At 43.4% G+C, this 19,263-nt stretch overlaps 1 long non-coding RNA gene across 1 annotated transcript; it reads right to left on the bottom strand.

The window, feature by feature from the left end:
• Window positions 1–1,068: 1,068 nt before the first annotated feature.
• LOC109940812 (uncharacterized) lies at window positions 1,069–18,813 on the bottom strand. The gene is made up of 3 exons (XR_002263510.1): window positions 18,730–18,813; window positions 1,263–1,309; window positions 1,069–1,142 (listed from the first exon to the last, which is right to left on the bottom strand). It is a non-coding gene; the product is annotated as an uncharacterized lncRNA (long non-coding RNA).
• Between the last annotated feature and the right edge of the window lie 450 nt (window positions 18,814–19,263).

Here is a 19,263-nt window from a genome sequence, read left to right as displayed (position 1 = left end):
AATGTAAGATTAACACAATCATTTATTTATGATATAAATATCTTTAACATTTTAAATGGTGTGCATCAGTTTTTAGTGCATTATTTAAAGTTTAAAATCAATTGTAATTAATAATTAGTAATAAAACTAAATTCAAATTGATTTTTATCGAATACGTTTTTCTTTCGGATACGAATAGTATCGGATATTTCATGGTTTTGTCGAATGTTGTCGAATACGAATCTTAAACCGGATAGAGAAAAACCGAATTCAGATTTGTCTATTTAACATTCATATTAAAATCGAATACGAATACGGATATCCATATTAGCACTTTATCCGAATACGAATACGAATAATTCGGATCTCCAGACATCTGAATCCATCCCTACTCGTCAATCCAGTCATCTCCGATGTAGATATATAGGGAGCACTTTGTCAGAATCAGGTAGCCCCAGGGAGTCCAGCAAAAACTCCACGACCTTTCCTTTAATACTTTGTTTGGATACTCTAGTATTTACTTCAATACATACTAGGTATGTGCCCATGCTTCGCTACGTAAGTTAAAAATTAGTACACTTATTCGGTGATGGTCTAAGAGCTGTGACAGCTGCAAATGCTACAATATTTACTTTTTATATAACGTGACGTAGCAGGAGCAGCAGCCGAACGCTAGTTCAGCAACCAAACAATGTGAGTATAAAACATCAATACATAACGACAAATGTCACTATGATATACAAAACTCATAGTAAAATGAGATTCAAATATTCTATGTGACACGTACTAAACATTAGTCTCTGGAACTAAACACCCCTTATCTATGATTAATACCACATCCCTTCACGATTGAAACGAACAGTTAGATCAAGGGTTGGTCCGCTACCAACAGACTGGCCATACAGAACAATGTCTTCTTCCCTGGTTCCATAAACGTTCACAAGGCACTTATATGTATGGGTCATAATAGACTCTAAATTTTACATTATAAGATTACACTATAAGATTTTACACTATGTTCTACGTTTTCTTCAACCCAATTCAAAGATCTTTTGATGCTCCCGTGGCATACTACAAGATATGAAAGCTTGTCTTCATTTAAGGTCCTATCTGAATCAGAAGGCATATCTCTTTCCCTTGCAAAAGCAACTGGATCCACGGGTCTAGAGATTACACCAAGCAAGCAGTAAACAACATAGAACATAACAACATGATAATAAAAGGCTTCTAAATAATGTGTTCATTTAAACATACATAGTGGAGAAATCCCCAAAATGGCATACCTGGGTGCAAAAGAAAAAGAGATGAACTAACCCATGTGCATTATATCCTGCGATGATAAACATAGAATCATCCCAAAAAAACCTTAAGCTGCACTTAAAGGTTGATATCTCTAGTTTCAAACAGACGAAGCAGCTGTTGGGGGCCTTCGTCTCTCGAAGATCCTCAAAAACATGATTTAACAATGTTTCTGTAGTATAATACATGAACAGGTACCTTCGGACTCGGATCAGAACCACAGTGTGAAGAAGCACAAAGAATGCGAAGGTTGGCGCAGAGCCGAAGCTATACGCAGGGGAGCTTCGGCATGATAGCAGAAAAAGGAACCGACTTAAAAGGGAAAAGGCCATTTAGACCTCGATGGATTACTGAAAGGGAATTAGGCTTACACCTAGTTCCTAATTGATTTTGGTGGTTGAATTGCCCAACACAAATAATTGGACTAACTAGTTTTGCTCTAGTGTATAAGTTATACAGGTGTCAAAGGTTCACACTTAGCCAATAAAAAGACCAAGAATTGGGTTCAACAAAGAGAGCAAGGCATAACCGAAGTGTGCCCTGGTCTGGCGCACCGGACTGTCCGGTGCGCCACCGGACAATGTCCGGTGCACCACCGGACAGTGTCCGGTGCACCAGGGGACTTCACGCTGAACTCTTCACCTTCGGGAAAATCCAGAGGCGCTTCTCTATAATTCACCGGACTGTCTGGTGTACACCGGACAGTGTCCGGCGCTCTAAGGAAGAGCGACTCTGGAACTCGCCAACTTCGGGAATTCACTCCGCTATAATTCACCGGACATGTCCGGTGTACACCGGACTGTCCTGTGAGCCAGCGGAGCAACGACTACTTCGCGCCAACGGTCACCTGCAGAAGCATTAAATGCGCGCCAGAGCGCGCAGAAGTCAGGCACGCGCGAAGTGGCGCACCAGACACTCTACAGTACATGTCCGGTATGCCACCGGACATCCAGGCGGGCCCAGCAGTCAGAGCTCCAACGGTCGGAATCCAACAGCCTGGTGATGTGGCTGGCGCACCGGACACTGTCCGGTGTGCACCGGACTGTCTGGTGCACCATGCGACAGACAGCCTCCACCAAACGGCTAGTTTGGTGGTTGGGGTTATAAATAACCCCAACCACCCCACATTCAAGTTATCCAAGTTTTCACACTTCCAACCACTTACAAGAGCTAGGCATTCGATACAAGACACACCCAAGTGATCAAATCCTCTCCCAATTCCACAAAAGCTTTAGTGACTAGTGAGAGTGATTTGTTGTGTTCTTTTGAGCTTTTGCGCTTGGATTGCTTTCTTCTTTCTCATTCTTTCTTGAGATCAATACTCACTTGTAACCGAGGCAAGAGACACCAATTGTGTGGTGGTCCTTGCAGGGAAGTTTTGTTCCCGGTTGATTTGAGAAGAGAAAGCTCACTCGGTCCGAGGGACCGTTTGAGAGAGGGAAGGGGTTGAAAAAGACCCGACCTTTGTGGCCTCCTCAACGGGGAGTAGGTTTGCGAGAACCAAACCTCGGTAAAACAAATCCGCGTGTCACACTTATTTATTCGCTTGCGATTTGTTTTTCACCCTCTCTCGCGGACTCGATTATATTTCTAACGCTAACCCGACTTGTAGTTGTGATTAACTTTGTAAATTTCAGTTTCGCCCTATTCACCCTCCCTCTAGGCGACTTTCAATTGGTATCAGAACCCGGTGCTTCATTAGAGCCTAACCGCTCGAAGTGATGTCGGGAGATCACGCCAAGAAGGAGATGGAGACCGGCGAAAAGCCCACTACAAGCCACGTGAAGGCTTCATTGGAAGAGTCCCGCAAAAAGGGAAAGGGGAAGGAAAAGAAAGCTTCTTCCCACAAGTCGCATCGGAGTGGCGACAAGATAAAGAAGATGAGGAAGGTGGTCTACTATGAGACCGACACCTCATCGCCATCTACCTCCGGCTCTGACGCGCCCTCCATAACTTCTAAGCGCCATGAGCGCAAGAAGTTTAGTAAGATCCCCTTACACTACCCTCGCATTTCTAGACATACTCCATTACTTTCCGTTCCATTAGGCAAACCGCCAACCTTTGACGGTGAAGATTATGCTAGGTGGAGTGATTTAATGAAATATCACCTAACCTCACTCCACAAAAGTATATGGAATGTTGTTGAGTTTGGAGCACAGGTACCATTCGTAGGGGATGAGGATTATGATGAGGACGAGGTGGCCCAAATCGAGCACTTCAACTCCCAAGCCACAACCATACTCCTCGCCTCTCTAAGTAGGGAGGAGTACAACAAGGTGCAAGGATTAAAGAGTGCCAAGGAAGTTTGGGACGTGCTCAAGACCGCACACGAGGGTGATGAACTCACCAAGATCACCAAGCGGGAAACGATCGAGGGGGAGCTCGGTCGCTTCCGTCTTCGCCAAGGGGAGGAGCCACAAGACATGTACAACCGGCTCAAAACCTTGGTGAATCAAGTGCGCAACCTCGGGAGCAAGAAGTGGGATGACCACGAGGTGGTTAAGGTTATTCTAAGATCACTTATTTTCCTTAACCCTACTCAAGTACAATTAATTCGTGGCAATCCTAGATACACACTAATGACTCCCGAGGAAGTAATCGGGAATTTTGTGAGCTTTGAGTTTATGATCAAAGGCTCAAGGAAGATCAACGAGCTTGACGGCCCCTCCATGTCCGAAGCACAACCGGTCGCATTTAAGGCGACGAAGGAGAAGAAGGAGGAGTCTACACCGAGTAGAACACCCATCGACGCCTCCAAGCTCGACAACGAGGAAATGGCGCTCGTCATCAAAAGCTTTCGCCAAATCCTCAAGCAAAGGAGGGGGAAAGACTACAAGCCCCGCTCCAAGAAGGTTTGCTACAAGTGTGGTAAGCCCGGTCACTTTATAGCAAAATGTCCTATTTCTAGTGACAGTGACAGGGGCGACGACAAGAAGGGGAGAAGAAAGGAGAAGAAGAGGTACTACAAGAAGAAGGGAGGCGATGCCCATGTTTGTCGCGAGTGGGACTCCGACGAAAGCTCTAGCGACTCCTCCTCCGACGAGGACGCCGCCAACATCGTCGTCACCAAGGGACTTCTCTTCCCCAACGTCGGCCACAAGTGCCTCATGGCAAAGGACGACAAAAAGAAAAAGGTTAAATCTAAATCCTCCACTAGATATGAATCCTCTAGCGATGATAATGCTAGTGATGAGGAAGATAATTTGCGTACTCTTTTTGCCAACTTAAACATGCAACAAAAAGAGAAATTAAATGAATTAATTAGTGCCATCCATGAGAAGGATGATCTCTTGGACTCCCAAGAGGACTTCCTAATCAAGGAAAACAAAAAGCATGTTAAAGTTAAAAATGATTATGCTCTAGAAGTTGAAAAATGTGAAAAATTATCTAGTGAGCTAAGCACTTGCCATGAAACCATAGACAACCTTAGAAATGAGAATGCTAATTTGTTAGCTAAGGTTGATTCTATTGCTTGTAATGTTTCAATTCCCAATCTTAGAAATGATAATGATGATTTGCTTGCTAAGATTGAAGAATTGAACATCTCTCTTGCTAGCCTTAAAGATAAAAATGAAAAATTGCTTGCTAAGGCTAAAGATTTTGATGTTTGCAATGCTACCATTTCCGACCTTAGAAGTAAAAATGATATATTGCATGCTAAGGTTGTAGAATTAAAATCTTGCAAACCCTCTACATCTACCGTTGAACATACTTATATTTGCACTAGATGTAGAGATGTTGATATTAACGCTATACATGATCACATGGCTTTAATTAAACAACAAAATGATCATATAGCAAAATTAGATGCTAAAATTGCCGAGCATGAAATTGAAAATGAAAAATTTAAATTTGCTCGTAGTATGCTTTATAGTGGGAGACGCCCTGGCATTAAGGATGGGATTGGATTCCAACAGGGAGGCAATGTCAAACTTAATGCCCCTCCTAAGAAATTGTCTAACTTTGTTAAGGGCAAGGCTCCCATGCCTCAGGATAACGAGGGTTACATTTTGTACCCTGCCGGTTATCCTGAGAGCAAAATTAGGAGAATTCATTCTAGGAAGTCTCACTCTGGCCCTAACCATGCATTTATGTATAAGGGTGAGACGTCTAGTTCTAGGCAACCAACCCATGCTAAGTCGCCTAAGAAGAAAACTCCTAGTGCATCAAGTGAACATAGCATTTCATTTAAAACCTTTGATGCATCTTATGTGTTGACTAACAAATCCGGCAAGGTAGTTGCCAAATATGTTGGGGGCAAGCACAAGGGGTCAAAGACTTGTGTTTAGGTACCCAAAGTTCTTGTGTCTAATGCCAAAGGACCCAAAACCATTTGGGTACCTAAAGTCAAGAACTAAAATTGTTTTGTAGGTTTATGCATCCGGGGGCTCAAGTTGGATCATCGACAACGGGTGCACAAACCACATGACAGGGGAGAAGAAAATGTTCTCCTCCTACAAGAAAAACTAAGATCCCCAACGAGCTATCACATTCGGGGATGTAAATCAAGGTTTGGTCAAAGGATTGGGTAAAATTGCTATATCACCTGACCATTCTATTTCCAATGTTTTTCTTGTAGATTCATTAGATTACAATTTGCTTTCTGTATCTCAATTATGCAAAATGGGCTACAACTGTCTATTTACTGATGTAGGTGTCACTGTCTTTAGAAGAAGTGATGATTCAATAGCATTTAAGGGAGTGTTAGAGGGTCAGCTATACTTGGTAGATTTTGATAGAGCTGAACTCGACACTTGCTTAATTGCTAAGACTAACATGGGTTGGCTTTGGCACCGCCGACTAGCCCATGTTGGGATGAAGAATCTTCATAAGATTCTAAAGGGAGAACACATTTTAGGACTAACAAATGTTCATTTTGAGAAAGACAGGATTTGTAGCGCATGCCAAGCAGGAAAGCAAGTTGGTGCCCATCATCCACATAAGAACATCATGATGATTGACAGGCCACTGGAACTCCTACACATGGACCTATTCGGGCCGATTGCTTACATAAGCATCGGCGGGAGTAAGTACTGTCTAGTTATTGTGGATGATTATTCTCGCTTCACTTGGGTATTCTTTTTGCAGGAAAAATCTCATACCCAAGAGACCTTAAAGGGATTCTTGAGACGAGCTCAAAATGAGTTCGGCTTAAGGATCAAGAAAATTAGAAGCGACAACGGGACGGAGTTCAAGAACTCACAAATCGAAGGCTTCCTTGAGGAGGAGGGCATCAAGCATGAGTTCTCTTCTCCCTACACCCCACAACAAAATGGTGTAGTGGAGAGGAAGAATAGAACTCTATTGGACATGGCAAGAACCATGCTTGATGAGTACAAGACTTCGGATCGGTTTTGGGCCGAGGCGGTCAACACCGCCTGCTACGCCATCAACCGGTTGTATCTACACCGAATCCTCAAGAAGACATCATATGAACTCCTAACCGATAAAAAGCCCAATATTTCATATTTTAGAGTCTTTGGTAGCAAATGCTTTATTCTTGTTAAAAGAGGTAGAAAATCTAAATTTGCTCCTAAGACTGTAGAAGGCTTTTTACTAGGATATGATTCAAACACAAGGGCATATAGAGTCTTTAACAAGTCCTCTGGACAAGTTGAAGTTTCTTGTGACGTTGTGTTTGATGAGACTAACGGCTCTCAAGTAGAGCAAGTTGATCTTGATGAGATAGGTGATGAAGAGGCTCCATGCATCGCGCTAAGGAACATGTCCATTGGGGATGTGTGTCCTAAGGAATCCGAAGAGCCTCCAAATGCACAAGATCAACCATCCTCCTCCACGCAAGCATCTCCACCAACTCAAAATGAGGATGAGGCTCAAGTTGATGAAGGAGAAGATCAAGCAAATGAGCCACCTCAAGATGACGGCAATGATCAAGGGGGAGATGCAAATGATCAAGACAAGGAGGATGAAGAACCAAGACCGCCACACCCAAGAGTCCACCAAGCAATCCAACGAGATCACCCCGTCGACACCATCCTCGGCGACATTCATAAGGGGGTAACCACAAGATCTCGTGTTGCACATTTTTGTGAACATTACTCTTTTGTTTCCTCTATTGAGCCACACAGGGTAGAGGAAGCACTTCAAGATTCGGATTGGGTGGTGGTGATGCAAGAGGAGCTCAACAACTTCACTAGGAACGAGGTATGGCATTTGGTTCCACGTCCTAATCAAAATGTTGTAGGAACCAAATGGGTGTTCCGCAACAAGCAAGACGAGCATGGTGTGGTGACAAGGAACAAAGCCCGACTTGTGGCCAAGGGATACTCCCAAGTCGAAGGTTTGGATTTCGGTGAAACCTATGCACCCGTAGCTAGGCTTGAATCAATTCGTATATTATTAGCCTATGCTACTTACCATGGCTTCAAGCTTTATCAAATGGACGTGAAAAGTGCCTTCCTCAATGGACCAATCAAGGAAGAGGTCTATGTTGAGCAACCTCCCGGCTTTGAAGATAGTGAGTACCCTAATCATGTGTATAAACTCTCTAAGGCACTCTATGGGCTCAAGCAAGCCCCAAGAGCATGGTATGAATGCCTTAGAGATTTCCTTATCACTAATGGATTCAAAGTCGGAAAGGCCGATCCTACACTCTTCACTAAAACTCTTGAAAATGACTTGTTTGTATGCCAAATTTATGTTGATGATATTATATTTGGGTCTACTAACGAGTCTACATGTGAAGAATTTAGTAGGATCATGACACAAAAATTCGAGATGTCTATGATGGGGGAGTTGAAGTATTTCTTAGGATTTCAAGTGAAGCAACTCCAAGAGGGCACCTTCCTAAGCCAAACAAAGTATACTCAAGATATTCTAAGCAAGTTTGGAATGAAGGATGCCAAACCCATCAAGACACCCATGGGAACAAATGGGCATCTCGACCTCGACACGGAAGGTAAATCCGTAGATCAAAAGGTATACCGGTCGATGATAGGCTCTTTACTCTATTTATGTGCATCTCGACCAGATATTATGCTTTCCGTATGCATGTGTGCAAGATTCCAAGCCGACCCTAAGGAAGCTCACCTTACGGCCGTAAAACGAATCTTGAGATATTTAGTTTATACTCCTAAGTTTGGGCTTTGGTATCCTAGGGGATCCACATTTGATTTGATTGGTTATTCGGATGCCGATTGGGCGGGGTGTAAAATCAATAGGAAGAGCACATCGGGGACTTGCTAGTTCTTGGGAAGATCCTTGGTGTCTTGGGCTTCAAAGAAGCAAAATTCGGTCGCTCTTTCTACCGCCGAAGCCGAGTACATTGCCGCAGGCCATTGTTGCGCGCAACTACTTTGGATGAGGCAAACCCTTAGTGACTATGGTTACAAATTAACCAAAGTTCCTCTTCTATGTGATAATGAGAGTGCAATCTGCATGGCGGATAATCCCGTTGAACATAGCCGCACTAAACACATAGCCATTCGATATCACTTTTTAAGGGATCACCAACAAAAGGGAGATATCGAGATTTCGTATATCAATACTAAAGATCAATTAGCCGATATCTTTACCAAGCCACTAGATGAACAAACTTTTAACAAACTTAGACATGAGCTAAATATCCTTGATTCTAGGAATTTCTTTTGTTGATTTGCACACATAGCTCATTCATATACCTTTGATCATATCTCTTTCATGTGCTATGACTAATGTGTTTTCAAGTGAATTTCAAACCAAGTCATAGGTATATTGAAAGGGAATTGGAGTCTTCGGCGAAGACAAAGGCTTCCACTCCGTAACTCATCCTTCGCCGTCGCTCCGGGCCACTCTCTATCTTTGGGGGAGAGAGCCTGAGTTTAAAGCAAAAGGACTCCGTCTTTGGTATTATCTTCACTCATATGTTCTATTTGCCAAAGGGGAGAAAATTGTTTAAAAAGGGCTTATATTTCACTCAAAGTATCCGTTTTTGGCGATTCATGCCAAAGGGGGAGAAAGTATTAGCCCAAAGCAAAAGGACCGCACCACCAAACTACTAATTTTTTTAAAAAGGAGTTTTTCAATTGGTAAATTTCAAATGATATGATTTTCAATTTAGTATCTCCTTGTGTTCAAAAAGGGGAGAGAGTAGTATTTTCAAAATCGATATCTCAAAACCCTCTTGAACACTAAGAGGGGGATTTCATTTAGGGGGAGTTTTGTTTAGTCAAAGGAAAAGCATTTGAAACAGGGGGAGCAAATTTCAAATCTTGGAAATGCTTCTCAAAATCTTATTATTTACCTTTGACTATTTGCAAAAGAACTTTGAAAAGGTTTTACAAAAGAATTTGCAAAAACAAAACATATGGTGCAAGCGTGGTCCAAAATGTTAAAAATGAAGAAACAATCCATGCGTATCTTATAAGTATTTATATTGGCTCCATTCCAAGCAACCTTTGCACTTACATTATGCAAACTAGTTCAACTATGCACTTCCATATTTGCTTTGGTTTGTGTTGGCATCAATCACCAAAAAGGGGGAGATTGAAAGGGAATTAGGCTTACACCTAGTTCCTAATTGATTTTGGTGGTTGAATTGCCCAACACAAATAATTGGACTAACTAGTTTTGCTCTAGTGTATAAGTTATACAGGTGCCAAAGGTTCACACTTAGCCAATAAAAAGACCAAGAATTGGGTTCAACAAAGAGAGCAAGGGATAACCGAAGTGTGCCCTGGTCTGGCGCACCGGACTGTCCGGTGTGCCACCGGACAATGTCCGGTGCACCACCGGACAGTGTCCGGTGCACCAGGGGACTTCACGCTGAACTCTTCACCTTCGAGAAAATCCAGAGGCGCTTCGCTATAATTCACCGGACTGTCTGGTGCTCCAAGGAAGAGCGACTTTAGAACTCGCCAGCTTCGGGAATTCGCTCCGCTATAATTCACCGGACATGTCCGGTGTACACCGGACTGTTCGGTGAGCCAGCGGAGCAACGACTACTTCGCGCCAACGGTCACCTGCAGAAGCATTAAATGCGCGCTAGAGCGCGCAGAAGTCAGGCACGCGCGAAGTGGCGCAACGGACACTCTACAGTACATGTCCGGTGTGCCACCGGACATCCAGGCGGGCACAGCAGTCAGAGCTCCAACGGTCGGAATCCAACGGACTGGTGACGTGGCTGGCGCACTGGACACTGTCCGGTGTGCACCGGACTGTCCGGTGCACCATGCGACAGACAGCCTCCACCAAACGGCCCAACCACCCCACATTCAAGTTATCCAAGTTTTCACATTTCCAACCACTTACAAGAGCTAGGCATTCAATACAAGACACACCCAAGTGATCAAATCCTCTCCCAATTCCACAAAAGCTTTAGTGACTAGTGAGAGTGATTTGTTGTGTTCTTTTGAGCTCTTGCGCTTGGATTGCTTTCTTCTTTCTCATTCTTTCTTGAGATCAATACTCACTTGTAACCGAGGCAAGAGACACCAATTGTGTGGTGGTCCTTGCGGGGAAGTTTTGTTCCCGGTTGATTTGAGAAGAGAAAGCTCACTCGGTCCGAGGGACCGTTTGAGAGAGGGAAGGGGTTGAAAAAGACCCGGCCTTTGTGGCCTCCTCAACGGGGAGTAGGTTTGCGAGAACCGAACCTCGGTAAAACAAATCCGCGTGTCACACTTCTTTATTCGCTTGCGATTTGTTTTTCACCCTCTCTCGCGGACTCGATTATATTTCTAACGCTAACCCGACTTGTAGTTGTGATTAACTTTGTAAATTTCAGTTTCGCCCTATTCACCCCCCTCTAGGCGACTTTCAATTACTATAGAGTCATTAGCAAATGTAAAGGGCATGAGTGTAATTTTACATGGGCTGCGTCCCGTGCCTATAAATAGATGAACAGTGCTCCCGTACTGTTCACGCTGACTTGGCATTTGCTTTTGCGTCACGCTCGTACCCTTACCTTCTTTTAAGCTGAAGGTACATTTGTAACTTGATATCATTTCTACTTTACTATGATAATAAAATAGGAATGAGTTGATAATAATACATAATTATTCATGTTATCTTTTACATTTCATATGATTCTCTTTTCATTACCATATGCTGCAATGATGAAGGTATGTCCTTCATAACCTTCGTCCGAAGATCATTATATCCTAAGGGAAATAATGCCTCAAAGGACGAAGGGCATTAACGTTTAACATTTTTTGTGTTGCCTTGTTCTTCACTCATAGCATTTGAGAACAAGTCCCCAACATTGGCGCCCACCTCCGGTGAATCCTTTTCGACCACCTTCGGCAAGCACTGACCTTCGTCATGGCACCGAAGAAAGCTTCAGCGACAGGGGCTGCCGCTCTGCAGCCGCTGGACCCGAACCAGGAGACCCTTTCTCTTCGAGAGGCCCGAAGCCAGAAGAGGAAGGCCACTAGTCCAACACCCTAGGAGGACGAGTTGGACCAAGAAATCAGAAACATGGAGATGCTTCATCAACAAGTACAAAGGAAGAAGGAGAAGATGGCTCGGCTAGCCGACCTTCAAAGGCAGATTGACAAAGCCACTGAAGAAGTACGCCATCTTGCTCAAGATGAACAAGAATGAAGGCCCCAACACAGGGAGCTTCATCAAGAAGGCTTGTTCGATAATGATGGATGGTATGATGATTTTAATCATGGTACCTTTACTTTTGACGATGCTTCTCCTCTGGCAGCAGAACTGCAGGCTATCCCATGGCCCCCATCGTATAAGCCACATCAGCTTTCGATGTATGATGGGCATTCAGACCTGAAGCAGTTTTTGATGAGTTATGAAGCAACTATATCTTCATACGGAGGTAATGCAGCTGTCATGGCCAAGTCCTTCGTTATGGCAGTTAAGAATGTGGCTCAAACGTGGTATTCTTTTCTTCGGCCAGGGACTATCACTTCATGGCAGAAGCTCAAGGACATGCTGGTGACAAGTTTCCAGGGCTTTCAGACAAAGCCAGTCACAACTCAGGCTCTATTTCAATGCACGCAGGATCATGAGGAGTATCTCCAGGCATACGTCAGAAGATTCTTGCGTCTGAGAGCACAAGCGCCTACTGTGCCCAATGAAATTTTCATTGAGGCCATGATCAAGGGGCTTCGTCCAAGACCTACTGCCCAGTATTTTGCTAGAAAGCCTCCACATACTTTGGAGAAGCTGCTTCAAAAGATGGATGAATACATCCGCGCTGACAATGATTTTCGCCAAAGAAGGGAGGAAGCCTACAGGTTCTCTGAGATGACCAGGGGCTTCGGAGGGAGAATCCACCCAAGGCATGTCAGGTCAATCCACTCCACCCAGAGTGACGACAGAGGAAGTCAACAACAGAGGCCACAATATTCCTCGCAAGCTTCGGGGTAGCAACAAAGCTATCTTCGGCCACCAGCTCCAAGAGGTAGAGGCGCCAGGGGCTTCAGAGGAAGGTTTGGGGATCAACCTAGGAAAATTTATTACTTATTCTGTGGTGAGGACAAGGGACATACTACAAAGATGTGCCATGTCACCATTCAGAAACAAAAGGAAATAGCAGAAGCTACAACTCAGCAGAACCAGCCGAAGCAGGTCATGCATACTGCTTCGTATCACTCACCCTACATACCAGAGTATGTGGGTAACCATCCTGCAGCGTCTGTTGCTTCAGCTAGTCAGCCACAGGCATCCTGGCCACAACCTCCACCTCCGCCACCACTACAACCTGCATATTCACGAGGCTAGCAGCCAGAAGGGAGCCAATAGACCCATCAACAGCGAGATTTCAGGGAGGAGTCCGAAGCTCGCAAAGTCAATAGTACTGTGCCAGAATCGAAGCATATCTATTAAGAGATATCCTACCCCTGAAACAGTTTTTACATTCATTATCATTTTCTTTTTTAATAAGAAACAATCATTGAAAACCTAGTTCTTTTGTCGTTTTCAATTTCCTCTAATAGCTTCATTCTTGCCATAGTGTAATATATCTTCTCCACAGACTCACGAAGTTCAAAAAAGTCGCTGAAGCACAAAAGTCGTTCCTAAGGGAACGCGGGGCTAAAAATCACATTACAAGTTTCACCGAAGCTACAAAAAGTCGTTATAAGGAACGCAGTGTAAGTTTGCCGAAGCTATAAAAAGTCGTTCCTAAGGGAGCGCAGTGTAAGTTTTCTGCTCAAAAGTCGTTCCAAAGGAAATGCAGAGCCAAATACCGCCGAAATATAAGGCGAAGCACGAAAAGTCAACGCGAATACCACCGAAATAGAAGGCGAAGAAGTTCAAAAGACGTTCCTAAGGGAATGCAGAACTTACAGCGAAAAGTCAGTGCTGATACACCAAAAAAATAAGCGGTGAAGCCGAAAAATAAACGGCAAAGAGACTGTGTATTCCACTATGGGGATGTGTGTCTTCGGCACAAATATCATTTTGCATAGCATAACATCATCACATCATTTCGCATAGCATAACATCATACATCATATTGCATCAATGGCACAAGAAGGGGATACAATGTTGACCTTCGGAGAATGCTTCGAAAAAAATGAAATTGTACTAAGGCACAAAATAAGTTTTGAAGAAATACAGCTTCATCAGCTCTGATATGGAGGAAAAAATCTATTGTTGACGAAGCATTAATGTTTTGGCGACGCTTGGAGGATTTTTTTACGAAGCACTCTGATGTGGAGGAAAAAATCTATTGTTGACGAAGCATTAATGTTTTTGCCACGATTGGAGGATTTTTTACGAAGCATAAAAGCCCTTCTTTACGAAGCATGAAAAGACGGGAAGGTGTTTTTTTGCCGAAGGCTCAAAAACGGTATGTACATAAAAGTTTCATGCATCGCAAAGAAATGAATTACAAAGCCATTTAGATATTACATTCAAAACCCATGAGCACTAAATATTACAAGCGTAGTTCAGCAAATGTTACATTCATATTCTGGCAATGTTTTTACAATAGCTATTCTTCTTCTTTCAAAACTTTATCTGCAGCTTCGGTCAATAATTGGGTAACGACTTCGTCCATAATAGTTTTGGCCATGCTAATAATTTCTGTTGAATCCTTCGCCTCTGGGTCGGCCAGTGACTCGAAGGGCTCTAGGGGAGGAGATAGTTTAGATGCGGTAGAAAACATAAATTAGTTCGAAGTCATAAAAATAAACAATAAAGTTAAAAGCTATTAAGTAATACATATCCGCCTTTCGAGTTCCACAGCTTTTTCAGCTGCTTTTGTTGCTTCTCTAGCGTCATGAGTATCTTTTTCGCTCTTCTTTATTATTTCGTGGGCCATCCCTCGGCCGCCATTTTCCCAGACGTCAGTGAAAAATTTTCCGCCAATCAAGCTTGCTTCGGTCGAGGGGTCTTTCGTATCATCAACAGAGAAAGCAGCTTCGGCTTGGGCCAAAATTTTCATATGTTCGCACCCTGCTTTCTCCAAAATAGCTGCAACTCCTCTTGCACCAGAGAAGGCACAGACGTCCCCGCGGTCGCTCAAAATTTCTTCAAAAGCTTCGGCTTCGTTGCCGATCCACTCAATTGGGCCTTCGGGGTCGCCCCGTATGAAGTTATCTTCGCTTGAATATGCGCCAACGTTGGCGAAACTAGTTTTTATCTTTTTCACTCATTCTATAGATTTTTTAAAACATCTTTCTTTTGATGTGCGAAGTTCTGCAACTGTTTTTTCCCAGTAATTTTTCCAGTAATCACTGGCATCTCGTTCAGCTTCGGCAACAACGCATTTTAATTTGGCTTTAGCCAGCTGTTTCCGAAGGTCTTCAATTTCACATTTCTGGGCTTCAGCTTGGGCTTTGGAAGTAGCTTCGTCTTCTTTTATTTTGCTCACCAATGAATTTAATATTTTATCTTTTTCAAGACCTTCGTTACTTAGTTCAATTACTTCGGAACGAAGGTTGTTCAGAGCTATAGTGCATCCTTCGTCTTCGGCATTTTTCTGCGCCCTGAGGGTATTGCTAAGAATCAGTCCCTGCAAAAGAAGTACGGTATTGAGTATAAGCAAATAAAAAAAATTCGTTTTTAAGTACAGAAAATTGATTTTCACACCTTTATACTATTATATGCTAAACTGTCGGCCAATTCATCTTTCGACAGCACCGAAAGCCCGTCTTCTAATGTCGGGAATCCGAAGCTTCTGCTCATCTCCCGGCAGACAGAAATCTCCTTGCTGTCTGGGAGACAATACAAGAAATCCTCTTCTCCGCTGCCGTTGAATACTAATACCCCCTTTGGATATTTCAGCTTCTGGGCATAGTGTTGGGCTTCTCGTTCTTCTTCTTTAGAGAGCTTTTTTCCTGAAGCATGACGGATAATATATTCAATATTTTCTTTCAAAGCTTCGGGATAAGGAGCGGCAGCTTTTTCAGACAAAATCTGTTCTATAGCTTCTCCCTCCGCTGCCTTTTCTCCAATTTCCAAGGATTTCTCATTGGTGGGCTCTGAAGGCCCAGCTTCGGCATCGGCCCGACTCATTGAAGCTTCGACTTCGGTCGGTTTTGTCTCGGTTTCAATTTGTGTTTTCGAAGCCTTGGCAATTTTTTCTGGAGTAGAGCTTGAAGTTTTTATCGTCTCCAGCACATCTAATACACTAGCCATCATTTTTCTCTTGGGGGTTGCTGCCAGATCTTTTTGTGTCTTCGGCGCCCCCACTCCTACCGAAGGGCTTAGAATTTCTGATGTTTTCGCCTCTTCGGTTCTCGGTTCTTCAATTTTGTCAGCCTTCGGCATTGCAGCCGGCTCTTCAATCCTCTGCGTAAGGGCAGGTCCTTTGGCTTCAGTAGCCGAAGAGGTCTCACCGCCAAATTCACGCACTGTGGCCGGTTCAATGTAGCGCGGTCGGTGAGTAAGAACCTTCACCTTTTTCCTCTTCGGCGCGGGCTCGCTTGGAGCAGCTGAAGCAACATCCTTCCCAGAAGTTGCACCCTTTCTTTTCTGCCCTTGCGGCGGGTACCGATAGTCAGGGTACACAAATCCAATAGCGTCAAAAACCCTATTCAGTCTTTTCTTTTTTCGGCTCTCGAAGGCCGCGGATAATGCATTATCTTCAGACTTGGAGTATGCTCCAAGTAGTTCATCACTAGTATTTTCAACACATTTCAGCCAGTCATCGTCTGGTTCGATAAATTGGTCTCTAAACCTGAAGGAATATTTCAATCGAACCAAATCACCTTCACTAGGGTTGCTGATGGTCTCTTTTGGCATCTCCCAGTTGTCTATCAATGGCCATATCCTATAAGGCACATGTTCTTGGACTAAATCCCTTGTCTCGATGAAAGAGCAAACTATGCCGAAGGCCCTTCGGCATCCTTCGGCTGCTTCATCAATTTCTACCTTCGGTTTCCGAAGGCCGAAGCGGGACCAAATGGGGTGCATGATGATCTCTGTAATGTCTTCCCTCGCCTTTAAATCATTTTTCACATAGAACCATTCTTTCATCTAGTCTCTGGGCCATCTCTTCCGAAAAGTTGGCACTGGGCAGCTTGAGCCCGAACGAGCAACGAAGCTATAGCAACCAAAATTGTTATGATATTGTTCCTTACCCTAGGGCTTCGTCTCATATGAAAGTTCGTGCATGCTGCAGAAACATTTTGCACTTGGCTCCAAACCTTGACTCCTCACGGCCCAGACGAAGATCCCCATTCTGATAATTGCTTCAGGAGTAATCTGGTGATGGAAAATCTCATATATCTTTAAAACTTCAACCACAAATCTGCTTAAGGGGAATCGAAGCCCAGCCTTGAAGAAGCTTCGGTAGATCATGACTTCATTTTCTTCGAGAACAGGAACAGTCCTGTCTCCGTTGTCAGCCCTCACAATAGACATATCTCGAAAATACCTTCCTCTCATATTATCAAGATGACTCTGTCTGATAGTCGATTTCCCAAAAACTGCATGACTTGGTCGCCAGGGCCGATCTTCGGAGTCTTCGCCCCCACTTTCCGCATCATAACTATCGCTATCATCGGTATCTTCAGATAAACCTTCTAGAATCTCCTTAGTAATCTTTTCTGTATTTGTCTTTGCTATTGATTCAATAAAGCCAGCAGTCTTCTCCTCAAGGAGCTTCTCCTCCTCGCTCAGCTTCGTCTTAGCAACAACTTTTTTATCTTGAGACATCTTCTCTTCGGAAATGGTGAAAATGTGTTCTTAAAACCGAAGCTTAGAAAATCTAAAAAACCAAGCAAGCGTTGGTAGGCAAGAGCTAAAAAATTAAGCAAACAAAACAGGCGGCAAGTAGCGTACCAAATGTGCTCGGGGTGAGTTCTTATTTATATGCCCAGCGCGCTCCAAGTTGGAGGGCCCCCTCTGTCATTGACTGTTGCTATTCTAGCAAAGGGAAGGTGTTTTTTCGGACCTTCGGCTTAGGGCCTTCATCTATATCGCAATCTGAATTCGTTATTCTAACAAATTAACCTTGCGAGGGGCTACTGTTGGGGGCCTTCGTCTCTCAAAGGTCATCAAAAACATGATTTAACAATGTTTCTGGAGTATAATACATGAACAGGTACCTTCGGACTCGGATCAGAACCACAGTGTGAAGAAGCACAAAGAATGTGAAGGTTGGCGCAGAGCCGAAGCTATGCGCAGGGGAGCTTCGGCATGATAGCAGAAAAGGGAACCGACTTAAAAGGGAAAAGGCCATTTAGACCTCGATGGATTACTATAGAGTCATTAGCAAATGTAAAGGGCATGAGTGTAATTTTACATGGGCTGCGTCCCGTGCCTATAAATAGATGAACAGTGCTCCCGTACTGTTCACGCTGACTTGGCATTTGCTTTTGCGTCACGCTCGTACCCTTACCTTCTTTTAAGCCGAAGGTACATTTGTAACTTGATATCATTTCTACTTTCCTATGATAATAAAATAGGAATGAGTTGATAATAATACATAATTATTCATGTTATCTTTTACATTTCATATGATTCTCTTTTCATTACCATATGCTGCAATGATGAAGGTATGTCCTTCATAACCTTTGTCCGAAGATCATTATATCCTAAGAGAAATAATGCCTTGAAGGACGAAGGGCATTAACGTTTAACATTTTTTGTGTTGCCTTGTTCTTCACTCATAGCATTTGAGAACAAGTCCCCAACAGCAGCAAAGGCATGTTTGTTCACTCGTCATTACTGTGACTTTACTTTTATTATATTTGTCAACAATTAACACGCCTTGTTTATCCTGATCTATCTAGTCCTCAATCTATGTTTACCAGAGATAGAGGGGGATATGGCTAGGATTTTTTGAAATGAAACGATCCAGAAGAGATCCAAAGGTGCAGTTGGTGTGAATCCACACAATTCACTTTAACTCTGCCCTTGATAATAAAGAAATATTGTGGATCGACATATGTAAGCACTCAACTATCCCATTTTGATCAGAGTACCAAGCAAATCAATTGTAATTATTGCATGCCAAATGAGGAAATTCTAGTGACAACCATACTATAGCAAATTTGGAATTGATCAAGCCATATAAAGGCACCGCGATGAGTCACTCACCTAAACCCATGTCAATAGTGTGGCTCATCCAAGGACCTAGCTAGAGTGACAGAGAATGCCAAAAGCCACATTGAATATCGATCACAACAAAAGTTCAATGTACAAAATGCCCAACCTTAGAAAATTCTGGAGTAATTGCAAGTCTATGATACCGTTTTGTCAAGCACAGATAATCCCTATCAACATCCACGAAGCATTCGCGCACATAGTCATTTAGTAAAAGCAAAAATGTTGGGTGGGCGCGCGAGAATAGAAATGTCACCACCTGGAAATGGCATGTTCGATCTTCCTCTGTCCTTGTTTGCATTGTCCTTGATGTGCTTTGGCAGCATGACAATCTCCTTCATGTCACTGCCTCCACCAATCGCATTGAAGGCACGCCATAGATCAATAAATGTGCATAGATGAATCAATAAAAAACAAAGGAGAGAGCAAATCAAGAGAAAATTGAGCTCACCCCTAGGAGGACTTGCTAGATGTAACCAGCGGTGAAGACCATCCATACATAGGTAAGAAATGAAGCCAGTGGAAAGA

This window comes from Zea mays, chromosome 7 (assembly GCF_902167145.1).
Source record: "Zea mays cultivar B73 chromosome 7, Zm-B73-REFERENCE-NAM-5.0, whole genome shotgun sequence".
Lineage (NCBI taxonomy): Eukaryota > Viridiplantae > Streptophyta > Magnoliopsida > Poales > Poaceae > Zea > Zea mays.
The sequence above is the reverse complement of the archived record's forward strand: the minus strand, read 5'-3'. Positions and strand labels throughout refer to the sequence as shown.